General features: G+C 32.9%; 1 protein-coding gene across 5 annotated transcripts in view; it reads right to left on the minus strand.

Annotated features, from left to right (window-relative positions):
• LOC143255625 (ragulator complex protein LAMTOR5 homolog) overlaps positions 1 to 16,100 on the minus strand; it is a 29,402-nt gene extending 13,302 nt beyond the window's left edge. The window contains exons 1-2 of one of the 5 annotated variants that reach the window (XM_076511566.1): positions 15,833 to 15,942; positions 5,114 to 5,160 (exon numbers count right to left, since the gene is read on the minus strand). The gene's annotated coding sequence lies outside the window, so the exon portion shown is untranslated. Of the gene's footprint in view, positions 1 to 5,113; positions 5,161 to 8,766 lie in introns of all 5 variants that reach the window. The other 4 variants (XM_076511567.1, XM_076511565.1, XM_076511569.1 and 1 more) reach the window with 4 other exon arrangements.
• Between the last annotated feature and the right edge of the window lie 1,332 nt (positions 16,101 to 17,432).

The following is a 17,432-nucleotide window of genomic DNA, read 5'->3' on the forward strand; positions in this document are numbered from 1 at the left end:
AAGATTTACAAACATGGTAGACTCAAGTTGCTTGTCAAGCTCAGAGAGATACTGCAATCCATGCAAGAACACATGATCCTACCACAAGACCAGAGATGCCAACATCATCCACATCTACAAAAGGAAAGACAACTATCAATCCTGTGACAACTACTGAGGAATCTCTTTCCTCTCAACTGCTAGTAAAAGTTCTTGCATGGACCCTCCTCAATAGACTCATTCAACATCGAGTAAGATATGCTTCCAAAGAACCAGTGCAGTTTCAGAAAAAGAAAAATTTGACATAGTATTTGCTGCCTGTCAAACTGTAAACCACCTTCATTGAACTCTCAAACTCTTTAAAACGGGTCAGCTAGGGTGGGCTCTGGAAGATCATGAGCAAAGTTGTGTGCCTGAACAGATTTATACTGATGGTACAACACTTTCATGAGGGCATTCCAATCCAAGTACTTGATGATGGCCAATCCTCTGATCCATTTCCAGTCACAAATGGAGTTAAACAGGCCTGTGTAATAGCACCAATGCTTTTCAGCATCAAGTTTTCAGCCATGTTCACTGACACTTTCAAGGATGGCAATCAAAGCATTGACATTAAATCCCATGTGGATAGCAAGCTCATCAACTTGCAATGCCTAATGTCAATACTGATAAACTGCATCATTTCTTGTTAGCTAATCCTGTGCCATGAACACCAGAAATGAAGATGCAGCAAAATATGGACCTTATTACCACCACCTGTGAGAACTTCAACTTTACCAACAGCAAGAAAAAAATTAAAGTAGTGTACCAACCTGCTCTACAAAAACTCTGCCAAGAACTTAACATCTCAGTCAACAACTAAAAACTAACAGTCATGAAAAATTCACCTAAGTAGCATTCTATCTCAATGAATTAATATTGACAATAAAATAGACTCTAGAAAAATTAAGACAAACACTGTTTTTGGTATACTACCTTCATCAGTTTGGGATCACAAAGGGATGATACTCAAAACCAAACTGGAAGTTTATAAGGTGGTTGTGCTCGCTACCCTCCTTTATGGGTCTGAAACATGGACTGTTTACCAATGCTATGCCAAAAAACTCAATTTCTTCCACCTCTGTTGTTTACACAAACTTATGAATAACAAATGGTAAGACAAGGTCCCTGACACAGAAGTCTTAAACAGGTCTAAAATACCCAGCATTCACACCCTGCTGAGAGAGACAATTCCATTAGGCCAGACATGTAAGAATGCCAGACAATCATCTCCCAAAATGCATCTTCTTCAGAGAACTACAGGCTGGAGCATGCTTTTGTGGTGGTCAGAAGTACTACTACAAGAACATTCATAGCTGTTTAAGGACTGCCATATGAATTATAATACCTGGGAAACTCTTGACCAAAATGACTCAGCCTGAACAATTGCTATCACATTGGGAGCAGTGACATATGAACATCACATCCTTACACCCCAGAAAAACCATACAGCACAAAGCAATATGAAGCAACCATCAGAACCCACCAACCCTCCTACTTTCTTGCCCTCATTGATGCCAGACTTTTTCAAACCAGGATTGAGCTATTCAATCACCTCCAAACATATAAATTCAATGGATGATGAAGGTCCTCTTTCAATCACAAAGATCAAACCATCACTGAGTTGAAGCAGAAAATGAAAGCACTAGTTTTCAGTGGGAAGGAAATGTAAGACAATAAACAGGTAGAAGGATCAGCACAAGGGAAAGAAAAAAAACATCCTTTAAAAGTGTCTAAAAGACACTCCCAAAGAAATCTTCAGAGTCTGAGATCATATGTGAAAGACCACACCACTTCTGTACTAGGTATATTCTTCACGCAGTGTGAAAAAAGGTGTCCCACATATGGGTGGGTGTAGGGAGTAATGAATCCATTTGGAAAGAACTATGGTTAAATAGTGATACAAGCCACACTGTACATGAATCGCAATCCTATAATACATAAATGTGGGTGAAAATAAAAAGAGGTGCCTCCAGGTGGAGAGTGGCTAGAATGCAAGAAATCATACACAGCAAGTCAACTACGTCCAAAACCCCAGGCTGCCAGAAACCCACATCAACGAGATGTTAGGATGACGATTATAATGTTGGCAAGTCAACTACAATCAAAAACCCAAATCACTAAGAATCAACACCCACATGGGGGATAGGAAAGAGGATCATACCAGTGGCAAGTAAACTATAGTCTGAAACCCAGACATTTGGTTAGGGAGTAAGGAAGAAGATTATACCATCATTATAACAAGTTCATGAGACCAGAGGAAATCTCGTATTATTCTCTGACCTGCTAGTGTGACATATGAAAGCAACTTGAGAATATAAAATTTTAAATGAGGAAAATACCTTGTCACTAGAGGTAGTTAGTTACCTTTAAATAATTAAAATTTATTCATTATAGCCACAACTAGAAAGACAAACTAAATAGATAGGCCTGTCTCAGCTATCCAAAGTTATGCTTCAATAATTTTACAAAGGGAATGAATGCAAACTACACAAATTGAGGTATGATATATAGTTTTAAGATAAAATTAAACAAGATCTTTTAAACTTTTACTTAAAACAGTCATCTTTTTAGAATAGGGTGGAGGTTGAGGGTAACCTATTGTAGAATGATTAAGGTGGATCCATTATTTTTTTGTTTAAGAAGTATTAGAACTTAAGGGTGGATGTTGGGAAGAATAATTTTTAATAGAAATATTTTAGAGTGGTTTTTATTTTATTTATACTTTTGACATTAAAAGACCTTTGAAGGGTAAATACCTTCCCACAACTGGCTGTAGACAGTGAGAGGCAATAGAAGTTAAGACATTGTGGGTATAAGCACTCATTTCTACACCCTTAATTGATTTTTCCATGTTTGCTAATTAGTATTTCATCTGCATTTGGATTTTGTCTGACATATGAGATATCCCCAATGCTTTTGGGTACTATCAACACAGACAATTTCCATTATGATTAAGGTTACAACTGGAAATTACAATGTACTCTATGAAATATTGTTAAGGCTTATAAAGTTATTTATTGTTTTATAGTGCTTATTTTCTTTATCACCCATTAACAATTAATGTAATTATGATAATAGTTTTGAAGTTATTTCTTTCATTATATATTATTTGTTTTTCATCAGCATGTTCACTCAAGAGGATGCCAACATGGTCCACCATCCTAGCAGCTTTGGAAATGGAAAGTGATAAGGACTCTCAAATTTCACTGGAAGAAAAGAGGAAAGAAAGTGTGGTGGAGAGTCCCAAGGAACAATAACACTCGAGATAGTGCAAAGAGTGACCATAAAACCCTTATTTTAAAGGGCAGACCATGCTGAATTATTCAATACAAGGCATAGCAGCTTATCACTATCTGCTTTACCCATAAAGTCCATGGCTGATGACAGTTCAGGACAGGCATATTAATGAAGAAAATATATTGCTAGGATAAACCTACAAGCTATCTTGTAGAACACCCCATCTTAGCAGTATACATTTAGTGTCCATGAAATTATAACTGTTAAATCACCATGGCCTTACAATGTAGCTTTTACTAGCTTAAGTATACTTGGGCACCACTCACCACAGAGCAAGATCCATAAAGAAAAGAGGAACATGCTTCTTAAAAAGAGTGAAGAATGACAACAGATGGATAACAGTACCCCAACAAGAAACAGCAACCCAAAGTAGAAAATGTGAGATGAATGTATGAAGTGTAGTTCCAGTGTTTGACAGACAATGTACCTTCAACAGACAACACGTTTGATATGCAGGGAAACGGGAATGTGCATGTTTGGAGTGGACACCAAGAAGTAACAGGAAAAAGATTAAAAGGAATAAAAAACCAACCATACCACAATTCAAACCCAATGGGTCAGGGAGAAAACAAAAAGAAAAAAAAATGCAGACAAAACAGTGGAGCAAGGTAAGGAAATCACAAGAAATTAATTCACTGGAAAAAAACCTCGAAAATGATGAAGCAACCCAAAATGCACTGGATTGACAAGGTTATCTGAAAACAACTATGAAGAAATTTGGAAGATAATAAATGAAAAAAGTTGAAAGGAAGATGAGTAATACTGGAAGCTGGTAGGGTAGACCCCAGATCCCAGGTGCCTACACAAACAAAATTAAGGGTAAAAAGTTTAAATTGCAAATCAAGTTAATTTAATGGCAAGAAATTTGATAGTGAAACAAATGTAATACATGTTGTGTTGATGAACAATATAACTGTACTAAGCAAACAAGAAATCTGGAAGTATAACCATTGGTAAACTGAAATTAACAGACTTGTGAAGCCTAAACAAGATACTTAACTTAATTAGCAATTGGTCTACAACAGAACTACAGATAAACTAAAAATAACACGTGTTAAGTTTAATCAAACAGTGTAGGAAAAAGGATATCAAAAACCTCTAAAATAAAAAGGTTAACCTAACAACATATACAACAAAAATCAAACAAACAGTAATTTATCAAATGAAATAAGAGCGTATTGACAATAATCTATGTATGAGATGTAATTTATAGTAAAACAATATAGTAAAGTGAATGATTAATATATCAGTAAGATGAATTACAGGTAATCCTAAAGTGACAGACCCTTAATATCATTAGTGTAGGAGAAAAGATACAATTACACCTTACTTCTAACCTGAACTGATCTATGAAAATTAACCAATCTAACCAAACGTGTTTTAAAACTACAGATAATATTATTAAAAATACAATTATTCAAAAACTGTAACATCTTTCTAAAGTTGATACACTGAATGTCAAAATGTGTGGGCCCCCAAACTCAAGGTAACACCAAATGAAGGTCAGTTCATTGGGTATGACCAGTGGTGGGATTCAGGCAGTTTGCACTGGTTCTTAAGAACCTGTTCTTAAAATTTCATGAGTTCACAGAATCAGCTCTTAGCCCTCTGATGCTAGATGTACAATGTATCAACTGTCACTATGGGGATTCTTGCTACATAAAGTTATGCACAATAACACAATTGTAAATTAGTATGATAACATTTGAGGCCAGATTTTCACAAGCCTCTACAAGTGGCTGATCAGCCACCTCACACGAAAGAAGAGCATTGCCATAGACTAATGTAGGCCTACATTTTCCTGTGTGCACATCTGGTATCAGTCATCCATCATTCTTGAATCTGACAGAGAAAAGAAAGTGAGTTTGAAAAATGATGGAGTTTATGCATCCTTCTACACTATTAATGTTAAACTGTGAGGCTTAAATGTTATTTTGTAGGTTTTACTATTCTACAGCAAAATTAAAAGTTCATGGATTGGAGAGTTAGCCTGGATTGATGTTTTTCGTTGTCAGTCTTTTCAGTACTGGTTGGTTAATATTGCTGCCCCTCACCTTTTTAAAGCCAATCTGTGCCAGTTAAACATTTATTTTATTCAGGAATAGATAAGTTATTTTAATATACACATTACCAAAATGTTAAAACAAAGTACATGATGGCATCTGACTACATAAGGGAATAAAATACATCTCATGTTTTTGCTTGAGATACTGAATCTCTCTGTACTTGTATTTTCATACTGACAGGATATGAAATTTGGATACTAGGCTTAGTAAGCTAGTACTCGCACAGAAAAATTATTCCAATAATAAATATAAACATGAATGATAACACCACAGTACTACATTTGTGTTATAATTTTATGGTTAAGTAAAACTATATTTCACTATATTTATGCTTGTTGATATATTATTATATAAAATTCCTTATGCTCAAGCAGAACAGTCACCTAAAAACAATATTTTCAAAAATAGTTAAACATTAAATTAATTTTCTTTGTTTATATGCTGCCAAAAAATTAAAAGATTATAAAAATAGTTTTCATATGAAAATTTATAAAAATAATTAGAAAATAATTTATATATTTAGCCCTTGTGCTGAAAGTTTAATTAATAAGTTATATTAATACATTTATTTTTGAATAAAGGAATTTTGGCATTTCAGGCATCAGTTCCTAAAATGAAGTTGCAGCATGATATATTGGAGTTTCTAAGAAAAACCCCAAGAACTGAAACTTTAAGGCAAGATCCAATTGAGCATAGTGGTTTGGTTGTTCACAGCAAGAAACTTGCTTCATATTTCAATGGAATGGGAAAGCTAAAGCATTGAAGCGTCGGGAAGGAATAAAACAGTCCAGCATACATCTCTTAGAAGAAAAACAAATGAACATTTTTCTTTGAAGGCACACAATATGTGCAATGCAAATGAAAGATCATGCAATTACCAAATACCAAGATAAAATAAACAAAAAATATATCAGGTCTACAAGTAAAGTTTTTAATACAATCTACAGTGTGGCAAAACAAACAAGGCAATTTTAATGCTGAAGATGAGACTGAGCTACAAATAAAAAAATGGGTTGGACATGGGAGTGAGACTTCATTCTCAGAAAACTGCTGTTAAAATAGTTGATCACATTGCAAAGGAAATTAAAAATGAAATATTTACTACTAAAACAATTGAAAACATTTAAAAATTGTCATTATTGATGAAGCTTCAATCATATCTTGTAAACCAGTAATCACAATTTTTGTAAAGGTTGAAGACTGATCTGTTGCCCATAATTTTTCTTGATTTGGTTGAGTTGACAGGACAGGATGCTGAAACTATATACACATTTCCATTAAAAAGTCTGCATGATGCAGAAATTGATAGTGGATATTTGAAATATAATTTGTTCACGTTCTGCTCAGATGGTGCAAATGTAATACTTTGCTGCAAGTCAGGGGTGAGAACTAAACTTAAAAATGATTTTCCTAAAATCATAATTTGGCATTGCTTAAATCACCATTTGCAACTGGGTTTACATGATTCTATCATTGATATAAAACAAGTGAGTCACTTGAAAGTGTTTATAAATAAAATCTACACAACTTTTCACCATTCAAACAAAAACCAAATGGAACTTTAACATTTTGGAAGAAACAGGACTACAAATTCTGAAGATTGGTAGAGTTTTCAGACAAAGATGGGCTGCAATTGCAGCCTAAGATCAACATTTGCCATATGGCGTGCTTATCCAGCATTATACGAATACATTTCTACTGAGAAAAAATATTCAATAATAGCTAGCCCTCTTTGCAACAAATTCTTCCTGGAGGATTTAGCAATAATGATAGATATACTACAAGAAATTACTTTCTAATGCCCTTCAAGCCAAAAATTTAAGTTTAATAAGAGCTGAAAAAACAATAAAAAGGCCATTAAGGCATTTGAAATGTTCAAAGAAAACAGAGGAAACTTGGAAAAGAAAACTGATGAAACTATTGCTTCTGATGCCTTTTGGAATATTGAGTTGTTGAAAACCAAAGAAATGTAGGCTTTCCTCGTCAAAAATTACAGGAAGCAGTAATAAAAAATATGAAAGCCAGGTTGATGGATTGTGATCACTTAAAATCAAAAACTAATGCACAAGAAAATGACAAAAACAATTCATGAACTGGTAAACATACTTGAGCCAGATTCTTGTAATAGTGATGAAGTTGTTATCACTTGGAAAATAGCTAAAGAAAAATTGTACAAGTTCAATAAGCTCTTTCATGATGAAATCAACATTAATGATTTCCATGACTATGTGGAAAGTGTCCTACAAAATCGCCATAACCATGAGATTTCAATAACTGTACAAAAGGCTAAAAACATCATTAATACTGTTGCTCTTAGTTCTACAGAGACAGAAAGAGGGTTTCAAGAATGAATATCATATTCAGATAAAAGCCACCAACACAAAGTTGAAAATGTGGCAAACCTGATGACAATTTGATTGGCCTCCCACTGGATTAATGGGATCCCACTTCAGTTCAAATGTGGCTAAGAAAAAAACCACATAGCTGATGACTACAGAGTCAAACATTGGAGGAATAAAGATTTTGATGATATTCAAGTGGCAATTTGGATATATTTAAAGCATGCTAGATAAATTATTTTAGTGATATATTTCTATTTTTTATTGCAAAAAACTGGGGTGTATAAAGCAAGATAGAACTGGTTGTTAAAATATCTGAATACCACCACTGCATATGACCTTCATTGGATGACCAATCTTCTGGAAAGGTAAAGCTGAAAATATTCCCACAAAGTGCATTGACCTAAAGCCTATATAAATGTGCTTATAAAACATAACCTCTGAAATGGTAATATAGAATTCATAGTGACAAAAGAAACAACCCAACTGTGTGAACAGAAACACATTTATATAATGAAGTAACAAGTTCCATAACCACATAGAGATATAAAATAATTCCATTTCAGAATAACTCAACAGGTTACAAACAACACTACTGTATAATAATGAATAAACTTGCTGAGAGAAATTAATACAAAGAAATGGGAAAAAAAAAACTAATATAAAACACTTGAATAGAGCACAAAACTATACATTACAGCATTTATACTGCCAAATAAGAAGTGACAGTTTGACAGAATTTAATAGGAAAACTTGCACATGTTAAATTAGTATATGGAACTCTTATTGTTAGAGGTTTGTTGCATAATGATTTGCATGCGTGAGGTATTGGAATAGTTAATTCCTAATGGATGGGAGTGTCAAGGCTTATGGCATGCAAAAAATGTTTTTGCATATATGCATAGAGAGCAGCAATGGATGAGAATAGCTATTTATATGAAATGTATCATATCAGAATAGGTCAAAGTTAAAATAATATTAATATGTTCTGCAAATGATTACCTAATCAGGTTATAATTCAGCAATTTCAAAGCTTACTATACCTCCAAAGAAAGCTTTAGGTTCATTCCAATGTTTCCCATAAAATGCTCAGAGTTTGGAATATTATCATCTTTTCTTCAACACCATTATTTCATAGTCTTCAACAACAAAAAATCTAACTATCCTTTAACTATGTGGCACCCTTATGGATGTATTCTCTTTGAGGGCCAAATTAGACCGATGAATCGAAGACTTAAAGAGCAAACTTCTACTAATTTTTCCACATATTAAAATTACTAAATAGTACTGAATTATTTTTAGTTAAAAAATAAGGTCATTTAAGAACTTAGCACTATTTTATGCAGATGTACACCTTAAGCCACATATAAAAGCACAACAGTCACAGTATATTTAATATATTGTTTCAATGTTGTGTTAATTAGTGCCTCTACCATACTGGGGGCAGGAATGCTAACTTCAAGAAGTTTTATCTCACTTACCCCCATATGGTAGTACCTTATTTCCTTATTTTTTACTTTTATCTCTTTCTTATTCTTATTTTAACTTTGGAGAGCAGTCACCTTCTACCAACTGTCTGCAGGCAGTGAGGGTAATACAGATGTGGAACATTATGAGCTTGAGCACCCATATCTCGCTCTCCTAATTTCTAATCTTCTAATGTGAGACTAGTGAATTGGAGATCAAGATAGATAGACAGTGTATCCCCACTGCAATGCGAGTCCTTCTACTGCTGTCACCTCCAAAATCTAGGATACATTTTATAATCCCATGTAGCTTGTATATATGGTGTGTGTGTGTGTGTGTGTGTGTGTGTGTGTGTGTGTGTGTGTGTGTGTAGACACACACTTAAGGGTTAAAATTTGTTTAATAAAATGTTTAATTTTCACACAAATAATATATCACATCTCTGGTTTGATTTCAGTGCACAGAATTAGAACATATGTGTCCTTCACTTTTTTCCAAACATAATAGTTCGTCATGAACACTTCATTCTTTCTATGACAACATTTACACATCATTCTTGGAATAAGAAAGAGAACTTCACCTTCAATATAAATCAGTTAAATGAACTTGCACGATTGTATTCTTTCACTTTCAAAGAATGTTAGTAATAAAGGAACATTTGGACCATCAATTTTACATCTTCTAACACACATGAAACGTTGAAAAAAAAACTTATAAATACTGCCTTGAAATAGGAAAGGGAAAAGCCTGACAAGCACATTATTCTCCAAGATGGGGCACTTAAATAGCAGTAAATGTGATGTATCATTCAATTAATCCAATTCTCTCCAACAATTATCAAAATGAATTACCTTTAAATTTATTTTATATTTTCTGTCATTTTAACAGAAAACTCCCCAAACCAGTATATATCAACCCAAATGGGGTCAAATGTCACTTGACTACTTCAGTTGTGGAAGACAATCATATTTCCAAATCATTTATCAGATAATAAACCCTCTAATGACAGGCATACTTGTTGCTCACATATAGATGTTCTAATCAAAAAGAATCATTCTCGAATCAAAAACAGAAAATCATTCTCTTCCTTTTCTATTTCCCTGATCAACATAATTGTAGTCATTGTTTATGTTCCTTACCAAAATTAATGTGTTGCCATTAAAATTAAAACAGTTAAATATCTATTTAACCTTTACACAACATATATTTGTGTTCAAAATCTTTTGCATTAAACAAGATGCTACCAGTAAGTCTCAAAATTAATTCTGGTTTAATTAATTCAAACCACTGTGCACCAAGAGAACCAAGGATTACTAAAGTTCTACTGTCTCCAAAGAGTATCCTTCTATACTGGATATATTCAAATATTGCATGTTATATTTATAACATGCTTGTAAACATTCATAAAAAAATTAACCTCTCATTTGTTGCCTCTGAAACTGTTATCATGCTACCATATTTAAAATAACTTGCAAATACTTTATTTCCAATCTTTATATTTTATGTCCAGTGGTTTTCCTTAAACAACTGAAGCTAGCCTTTATCCATTTGGTTTATTCCATGCAGATGTATGAACTTCTCTTAATCAGATCAAGGATTAATAAATTGACTTAATATTTGGATTTCATTTGAGATATATAGCTGACAGAAGCATGAAATGACTTTCACATATTTTTCAAGATTAGTATATTCAAATGTAAGTAGTCTGCTCACTATAACTTCTCATATTTAACTGACTGCAACAATCTTTATAGTTTTTGATATTAGAGTATCCAAAATATTTGTCCTGAATTATTTCAATAAAAAATTAAAAAAAACTCATTCACATAAGAAATTCAATCTTACATTTTCAGCAACATGATGTCTCTATCTGTGTTTCCGACATTACTTTTCATTCGTGTTTATGAAAAACAATTTGGATTTTACACTGTATATCTTTAATATCCTCATCTCTCACTGAATTCTCAAGATTACAAGTACTACTGTGCAAAGTCAAACTGCTTCAGCAATACTTCTCAGTTATCTTGCAGGTAACATTTACTGACAAACTAAGTTGAAAATAATTGTTATCCTAGTCTGTTTTACAAAATTTATGAAAAAATGCAAAAGTGAAATTGTATCACACTGTTCTAAAAATAACTTCAACTGCTATGGAGTAGTCCATAGTATTATGTCATGCTACAACTTTAAAGCTTGTGTTAACTTGCATAACATCGTAAATGGTCTTTACTTATAGCAACACAGTTGAGTGGCCCATAATATTATATTCAAGAAATAAAAATTTATCGTTTATTTGGATTTAGTATGCAGCACTTATAATTTCATTACTTAAAGAATACAAAATTACAGTGATTATCATAATCAGAAGAGCTGGGAGAAGATGAATGACTGAACAATTTATACATCATGCAATATTTCATCTTAAGCAGTTGGGCTCTAAGAAGTACTGTGTTTATGCATGTCTCTACATGTAGAATATGTGTGTTGCCTTTCTCTGACAACATCAAAACTGTACAAATATGAATAGTTGCCAAATTATCATACTGTTCTGAAGTCACTGTAAATGTAAGGTTTCCCAAACCAAGGATAATAGCTATTTTGGAGTATGACTAACTTAATTCCAGAACCCTCCCCCCTGCTAACCAGCAGTCCACAGTGATATTCCTGTCATGTGCAAAATTAGAGAACTTGAAATTAAAAACACCCCTGTACTTTACAGGCATTTAAAACAAACAAGAAAAAACTTAAGATACAAATGCAAACAATAGTGCTTTGCCAAGGGAAAAGCAAAGCCTGGTATCACTAACAATACATTTGTCTTAAATTATACTAAGTATGTCAGCATACAAATTTAAGATACATTAGAAAGTATATCATATGTTTGAACTTTATGTATCTAAAGTAACCCTACCACTGTGAATCATGGATCAAATCCCATGTAATCATTCTTGTTGACATTCAAAATTTCATTGAACTACTATTTTACGAATCTATGTCAATAACTTTGATATCAAACTAAAGTATAATTCAAACTTTAATACCACACATTACTCAATTTCTTAATTCAAAAGTAAATATAATAAAAAAAACAAAATATTAGATTTTGTGTTTCATGCAGTATATTGAACACAACACTGGTTCAAATTAGAGATTGGTAATGTCAAAATACAAAGTATACTTTTGTACAAATTTGGAACTCAAATTACTAATATTAGCAAGCAAGAATATAAAATACAAACATTCCATCTTTTTTATTTTCTGAGATATTGTTCATGTACTTAATCAAACAGTGGTTCCACTGTTTCTAAAACTTTCAATTTTTGGAAATGATCCCTTATACACACCTACTTACATATGTGAATAACCATATCCCCCTAATATGTCTAGAGCATTTTCTCAATTTAGAACTCAATCTCATTTTTTCAAAACATGATTTCCAGGAGGTAGCTTATGTCTTTAGTCTGCTTGAAATTTCATTTTTTAGACCAAAATACAGCTTAGTTACTAAACTTGATAAATTACAATGGAAGTCTATACTACCAATACAGTATGATTTTGTTGGTTATACAAATGTATATATATAACCTAGAAAAAGTCTGTTTCAGATCCTCCAAGTGCAAGTTTTTTTTAAGACTTAGCAAGCTATAAGTAGCAATCAAGTACAAATATCTTAACAAGAAGTGATAATTATTTGCTTCTTCATTTACAGTTATAAATGTTCTAAGAAAAATTAGTTTTAAACACTGGTAAATAATAATAATCTATATACACATACAATGTATAATAACTGAAATGTGACTATATTTTACAAAATACTAAGCCACTAAAACACAGTCAATACAATTTCACTTTGTGAAGACTAAAGGTTAATTTCACATTATTAGATACATTGAGTGTATATGTGCCACATTATTGTAACTGGTATTGTTAGTCAAGCACACTTGAAAAGTCAACACAGAGAAATATATTTAAATGCATAATGTTATAAAGTTTACATTATTTAGACTAGACATTTGTATTTTGGGGCAATAATCTGTAGTCATGCTAGAAAAAAAAAGCAATTTATATTTATTATCCAGGTTTTATGGTGGTTACAAGGTACAGTTAGGGTAGAGAAAATAAAATTACCCTGTCAAGGCCATAATAATACTTGTTAAGCTTCTACCTATTTCTCCTTTAAACTTAAATTAAAAGGTTTGTATCCAAGTTTCCCATATTGGATTTAATCCTCATTCATCAAACAGTACTATTACTGTACTATGTATTAACACTACAAGAGAAATGAGTAATGTAGCAGCACTATCAGTAACTTCATAGAAGATCAACAGTTACATATTTATGAAATTTGACTATATTCTGACTTATACTTCTAAGAGAAAGTCTCAGTCTTTATTACCCCAGGAGATATTTTATGTATCTGCACTAGTAAAGGAGTTAATGCAACAGTGTACAGAAAAGGTTTGATGGTGGATTTGGGTAGAATAGACCTATCTGATAACTGTACAATTTATGGTGGAGTCAAATTGTGGTGTCAATTTTTCTTAGAAGCCATTTTCCACTAGGTCTCATTATTTCACATATGTTATCGTAATTTCTGTTCTGGATGAAAATTTGATGCGATTCCAAATTCCAATCACTTGCACTTGACTTATCAAATGGCATCAACACAACCTCAGCTGTATTTCCATTTTTCAGGTGTACTTGTTTAAACAAGACTTTTCACTATGCACAACACTGTGATTAAATGATTAAATCACATGCATGTCACAATATCTTATTTTAAAGATAGGTCTTGCTCTTTCCTGCTCAATACCACAGTTCTTAGATGTGCATGTTGAATCTTCCAAATAAATGATCACTTAAGTAAAGATCCTAACAGCTTTTTGTTTGATAGTCTTTTTATTCTAGTGGGCAGCATATGACTAATTAATTAGTAGTAATTAAATATTAATTTATAGATAAGAGTACAAAAATATTTAAGCCTCACTAGAAGAATAAAGGAACACCTTAAGATCCTCTTTAATTATTTCACATTTTTGTAGATTCAGCTGAAAATTGGATGAGGAGAGACCACCTACTTTACAGCTTCCCTCAAGAACAACACTAAAGCCAACAAACTTGGTGTCAAAGATACAATAAAAACACTTAACAGTTTCTATGCCTTATACAACTGCACCATGTGGTATTGGAAAAAAAAAAAAAAAGGTGTTTTGTACTGACAATTATGCCAAAAAAAGACCTGGAGCCAAGTACAGTTCCAAGCTGAAATACAGGTAGATCTAACAATAGAGACTTTCTCCTTCACTTGCCAGCTGTAAGAAAATACTAACATTCCAAATGACAGGACTGGATTTCTGTGAAAAAGGTTAGAGAAATTAACACCTGCTTCCAACTACAGATGGTTTGCATTTGCACATTAAATGAGCAAATTAACAGGCTCAGATATGGCAAAAATACTGACATCAATGAGTAATCTACATAATACTTCTTTTTACAGTTAAAAATTGGTGGATAGTAGTTTGAGGTTAATACTCATGAATCAACCAGCCAGCCCAACTGGTCTCCCAGAATTAGTGATATGTACATACATACATTCCTTGTACTAAATAAAGAAGTACTCTTGTAAAATAAACAATTTGAATTGTACAAAAAGTCATGTCTGCATATACAGCATACAATGTTAAATCCCTGTTAGACAAGTGAAAGAAATTTATGATAAGGCTGAGCATTTACAATACATGTACAAGTAATTTTGATCTATGCTTCATACCGATAACACGTGAATTCTGAAAATACAAAATTCACCAAACAGTAATCATTTTCTCTCAAACACTTTAAATATGTTCAAAGGAATAATCATTAACTATTTACTAAAAATACAAGCCACTGTTGCCATTTTGTTTTTAAATGAATCCCTTTAGTTTTTTGTTTCAGCATAGTTTGTGAATGTTTTTGTACCTAAATATCAGATTATAACTGCATTTTTAAACAATTAAATATGCTTGCATCTGAAAGTTAAATGATTTATAATGTCATTCAATAATACAGTTAAAAATCAGAGATTGTATTTTTGCAATTTTGAATCACAGTGAGTTATTGTTTAAAAGGTTTTTTATTATTATTATTTTAAGATCCACTTAATATATGCTATATGGCCCAAACTAATATTTCTGTACAAACATGATAGAAAAATATATATATTTAGTCATAAATGGTGGCCATATTCAAATATAATCTATATATATTCATCCTCATGGTTTTTTAAGTCAAATAGAAGTGATGGTACACGTACTGAAAAAATAAACTGGCTTCTAGGAAAAATAACTGACACCACAACGTGACTCCACTGCAAGTTAAGTTACCAAAAATGTCCTCTTGACCTACGTCCACCATCAAACTTTTCTGTACACTATAACCATTTATCCAGCCCCTTTCTCTTACCTCCCGGTCTATAGGCCGTGTACAATATTATTATCGTTACTGTACTAAATAACGAGGCAAATTCACAAATCTAATGATACGTAATATGTATCTATTTTAAAAACCTAATAATATGTATCTATTTCAAATTACACTTTAGAAAAACACTTTTCATAAAACATATCTGAAACTAATTTCAATAAAATTAAAAATCATTTGTACCTTCTGTTAAGCCTTATCAACTATTCTACGAACGTAAAACAATCACTCTCATATGACGTTAACCTCACACAAGAACGTATCACAATACCCAAATTTGCCCGAAAACCTCATGATATAATTCCCTACAAAACATTTACCAAAAAATGTCATAGTCTTTGATGCAAAGCTGCTACCTAGCGAAATAATATTTTGATTCTAGGATTTCTTCTTCAAATTTATATCAAATTTAATTTTTTTCAAGAACTTCAATTTTCATTTTTCTATTTCAGATTTATCATTAATAAGCATAACTAAACTATATTTATTTTTCTATGAAAAACAATTTATTATTTAAAAGTTACAATTGAAACACCGAAAGTTGGAAAGCAGTAGAAACTAGACTGTTTAATATTTGTCAGGGTTGTGGTATTTTCTAGTCAACTTGACAATTTAAAGAGCGATAGAATAACAGTATTCTGCAAGATATATATTAGAAAATAGTTTTCTGACCCAATGTTTAAGCATGTCTCGCTCTCGAGTATGTGTACAACGTGTGTATCGTGAGTCACCTGACTTGTTTACTTACGAGGTCTGTTAAAAAAAAATACGCGGACTAACGTCATAAAACAAAATGTACTTTATTTAGAAGTTACATGTCTGGAACCCCTTCAAAGTACTCTCCTCCCCAACGCACACACTTATCCCAACGGTGTTTCCACTTGTTGAAACAGTTCTGGTACGCTTCTTTTGTAATGTCCTCCAGCTCCTTCGTCGCATTTGCCTTAATCTCGGGAATCGTCTCAAATCTTCTTCCTTTCAAGGGTCTTTTGAGTTTGGGGAACAATAAAAAATCGCAAGGAGCAAGGTCAGGTGAGTAGGGGGGTGGGGAAGAACAGTGATCGAGTGTTTGGCCAAAATCTCACGAGTTCTGAGGGCTGAATTCCGCAGCAACGCGGTACATCTTCAATTTTTCGGTCAAAATCTCGTAACAAGATCCACCTGATATCCCACACTCTTCAGCAAGCTCCCTGACAGTCAGACGTCAATTTGCTCGCACCAGGGTGTTGATTTTATCGACGTGTGGGTCGTCAGTTGACGTAGAAGGACGTCCATCTGCAATGGACTGTTGACCATCCTTAAAACGTTCATGCCACTTGAAACATGCCGTACGCTTCATAGCAACATCACCGTAAGCCGTGTTAAGCATAGCAAAAGCTTCAGTCGCAGATTTTCCAAGTTTAACACAAAATTTCACAGCAAGTCGTTGCTCCTTCAGGTCATTCATTCTGAAATCCGCCAAACGAAAAAATCGCACTTCACTTAAAACCGCTTAGCTAATATACAAATGAAGATATCTGCAATCAGGAAATGGCGTCGTAATCAGCTGATCTGTGCGAACCTAGCGACATCAAGCGGATTCCCCTGGAACCAACTGGAGCTGTGCAATTCAAACAGTCCGCGTATTTTTTGAACAGCCCTCGTATTTGTATATTTGTTATTTCAAGTAAGGGTCTCCTTGTAAGGACGAATGTCATATTTTTTGTTAATATTACATTTGATATAGAATTTTAGAGATTTGGTAATTTAAATTTAATATCTTTCTTACTTTAAGAATTTTCAG

The sequence above is a fragment of the Tachypleus tridentatus genome, chromosome 7 (assembly GCF_004210375.1).
Source record: "Tachypleus tridentatus isolate NWPU-2018 chromosome 7, ASM421037v1, whole genome shotgun sequence".
Taxonomy (NCBI): Eukaryota; Metazoa; Arthropoda; class Merostomata; order Xiphosura; family Limulidae; genus Tachypleus; species Tachypleus tridentatus.